This window comes from Schistocerca piceifrons, chromosome 7 (genome assembly GCF_021461385.2).
Source record: "Schistocerca piceifrons isolate TAMUIC-IGC-003096 chromosome 7, iqSchPice1.1, whole genome shotgun sequence".
In the NCBI taxonomy this organism is placed as follows: domain Eukaryota; kingdom Metazoa; phylum Arthropoda; class Insecta; order Orthoptera; family Acrididae; genus Schistocerca; species Schistocerca piceifrons.
Genome location: NC_060144.1, coordinates 490,966,897 through 490,971,084, shown reverse-complemented (window position 1 = coordinate 490,971,084; position 4,188 = coordinate 490,966,897).

Here is a 4,188-nt window from a genome sequence, read left to right as displayed (position 1 = left end):
GTTTGAACCAGGAACCTCCAGAGCAAGAGTATAGTTTGGTGCAGAGAGTACACATTAATGTACAGTAGTGTGTAAGCTAGCTAGTTGTAAGTGAAGCTCTCTCACCCCTTTTCCTATTACACTGTCCAACCACATTAATGTGAACGAGGTCAGAAGACTGAATAAACAGCTTTTCCAGAGCAGACTGCTGTGGGACGTCCAGGAAGAGAGTCAACGACGTTCTGGAAGGTGCCTAAAACGATGTGGAGCCGTGCTGACTCCAGTGTCATGGCCAGCTTGGTTGAAGATCCATGACACAAACAGCCCAATCGAGGTGGTCCTACAGATTCTTGATTCTGTTTAAATCTGGGGAGCTCGGTGGCGAGGAAAGTGAGATGGACTCATCCTGGTGTATTTTGAACAAGCAGTGTGACACGTTGCATTGTGCGCTCATAGATACCATCATGCCGAGGAAAAACAAACTGCATGTAGGGGTGGACATGGTCATCAAGAATACATACATACTTGTGTTGATCGATTGTGCCTTCCAGAATGACGAGATATCCCAGGGAATCCCACAAAACATTCCCCATACCATAACTCCTTATGCTCCGGCCTGGACCCTTCCAATGATTTTGGCAGGGTGTTCGGATTCAGACTTATCACGCCGTGCACGCCAACGGTCATCTGTGGATGGAACATGAACGTGATTCATCCAAAAAGTCCACTTGCCGCGCTCAGTGGACATCCAGCATGAACAGCAGTCAGCATGTGTGCATGAACCAGGTGCCTGCTGTAGAGGCCCGTATGCAGCAACGTTCACTGAACGGTCGTTGGTGCGACACTGTTGATAGCCCAGTGGTTCATCTGTGTGCTCAGTTGTTGAACAGCAGCACGTCTCCTCGCCCGTACGCCCTCTGCAGCCGTCGTTCATCCCTATAATCTGTGGCCCATGGTGCGCCACAGTTGCCTCAGCGCCACCTTTGGATGGCACCATTTTTCCATGCACAGTATAATTTAACCACGGCAGCACGCTAACGGTTAAAAAACTTTTCCGCTTCGGAAATGCTTCTAGTCTTGGCACAAAACCCAATGATAATGCCCTTTTGGAAGTCAGATAAACCTCTCCGTTTTCGCATTAGGACAACGACTGCACTGTTTGCACGCCCCACCACACACCTCATATATCCTCCACTACTCGTACTACCACCTGCCGCCTGTGAGTTGCTACAACACGTTAACGACGAACATAGGTGGTCGTCACGTTATTGTGAGAACCGATAGCATTGTCTCACTTCATCAATCACACTGCACATGAAACAGCACAGAATAAACAAACGGAAGTTGGAATATCAGCGTAAGTTGTTTATTGTCCACCAACACAAATTCACACCAGAAGTAACAATGGAAATAACCTCGTCATAAAGTTTCTGACAATAACCTTTCTCGACACAATACCGCACTCACACCACAACTCTCTCTACTGTTAGAACTAAAATACTGCCAACAATACTCAGTTGTTCAACAGTAGCATGTCTCCTCGCCCGTACACACCTCTGCACCCGTCGTTCATCCCTGTATTCTATGGCCCATAGTGCTCCACGATTGCCTCAGCGCCACCTTTGGATAGCGCCATTTTTCCATGCACAGTATACTTTAACCACGGCGGCACGCGAACAGTTAAAAACTTTTCCGCTTCGGAAATGCTTGTAGTCTTGGCACAAAAGCCAATGATAATGTGCTTTTGGACGTCAGATAAACCGCTCCGTTTTCGCATTAGGACAACGACTGCACTGTTTGCATGTCGTATGACACTCCTCATATACCCTCCACTGCTCGTACTACCACCTGCTGCCTGTGAGTGGTTACTACAGGTTAACGCCGAACATAGGTGGTTGTCACGTTAATGTGTGAACCGTATAGCATAGTCTCAATTCAATCAATCACACTGCACACGACACAACAACGAATAAACAAACGGAAGCTGAAATATCAACGTAAGTTGTTTATTGTCAACCTTTCGACAACACAAAATGGTTAAAATGGCTCTGAGCACTATGGGACTTATCTTCTGAGGTCATCAGTCCCCTAAAACTTAGAACTACTTAAACCTAACTAACCTAAGGATATCACACACATCGATGCCAGAGGCAGGATTCAAACCTGCGACCGAAGCGGTCGCGCGATTCCAGAGTGTAGCGCCTAGAACCGCTCGACCACTCCGGCCGGCGTTCGACAACACAAAATGGTTCAAATGGCTCTGAGCACTATGGGACTTAACATCTGAGATCATCAATCCCCTAGAACTTTTAGAACTGCTTAAACGTAACTAACCTAAGGACATCACACACATCCATGCCCGAGGCAGGATTCGAACCTGCGACCGTAACGGTCGCGCGGTTCCAGACTGTAGCGCCTAGAACCGCTCGGCCACTATGGCCGGCGTTGGACAACACAAATACACACCATAAGTAACAACGGAAATAATCTTGTCACAGAGTTTCTGACAATAACATTTCCCGACACAATACCGCGCTCACACCACAACTCTCTCTACTGCTAGAACTAAAATACTGCCAAAAATACTCACACGATGAGGACGTGCAAAAGCATAAGGCACCGTCGAAACATACCGTTTACACAGGGGCTACAACCTACCTTTCATAATGACTCTGCTGGGAGTAAGCAGCCTACGGCGATGTTTCAAGTTTTAATTACAAACTTATCATTAGGTTATGTGTGGGTCCAGTCTTCTCTGGGACACAGTTTCAAGATTGCACTTTCAGTTTCCATACCAATGTCTGATAACATTATATCGCAGAAAGAAGATTTCTCGGTATGGTTGACTTCAGTATTAAATCATTATGACATCTTATTTATGGATTCTTCCGTCACTTCTTGGTTGAACAATTAGTATGACAACCTTTAACCACGTGTCTGTTTCTACTTTTAGGAACTTCTAGTTGTTAGTTTTATTTCTTATCATTAACTCTTTCTTTCGCCTATGCTCACACCGAATTCTTTGTCGTACAGTCTGTAAACACCATTTCTATGCAGGTTGAGTCACGAGGAAAGGTACATGCTTCGACGGGTGATAGTATTCGTGATTCTGGACAAAAAAACTTCAAATGAACATGTGTATGCTCTTTTCTTTACCTTATTCGACATACAGCTGTTTGAAAATCCCAATCGTCAGTCGCACGTTCTTCTTCACTAGCGCCCACATGCGAATACCGCCATAATGGCATTAGGGTAGGTAGTGTTGTCTTTACTGACCACTGCGCTAGTGCACACGATATTCATTAAAGCCTGTACTATGGTAAGTTGACGGGCTTCACCTTATGAGAAAGGATTTTTGTATAGAAATTGACCGCGTGTACCTGAATGGAGGCAAATCAGACTTACACCCACTCTGTAATAACAATGATACGTCAAGCAAGTCCGAAATGCAACTACACGTCAGGACGGACAAGAAACAACACAGAAGATGCTACCAATTTGTTAATAATACGGTCGCCAGCCTAATTAGGCATTAACTGAGTTTCTTCCCTGTACAAGTTGATGTACGTTCAAGTAAAACAACACGTAGTAACACAGCATAATATGGTAAATTTTAGAACCAGAAAATCTATTGAACTGATAATTTCACTTTCTGTACTGATAGGGATAAACCATAAATACATAACACTACACTATAATGTTTACTACAAAACTTCGTACTGTCTATTGATCTGATTAAAATCGAGCATAGCTTACCCTAGAAATAGCACTTACGAATCACACACACAATGTCAATTTTAATAACGGCAAAACACTGATAAATTTTGGTTTTTTATATTGACTTTAACTTTGCTGATCAAATCAGTCTAGAACCTGAAACTGTTATGATCACTGTATTAAAAAATTCGATTACTGAAATCATTATGTGCTCAAGATTTCCAATATATTAGTTACTACTCTTTTCATTTTATTTCCTGCTCATTTAAATACCATTATATCTGTCTCGAAATGATTAAACTTCACTACTAAATCAATATCAAAATTATCTTCCAACTTTGTCAGAGCTTTGTTATTCGTCTATTAGTTAATTAACAAAAAAGTTCTTTAAACATCATTCTAACATAGCTAGGTCTGCAGGGAATTATTATTAACATAAACTTTAATTCTTCATTTCGGGACACTCGGATTGCACAACATTAGGAAAGGACC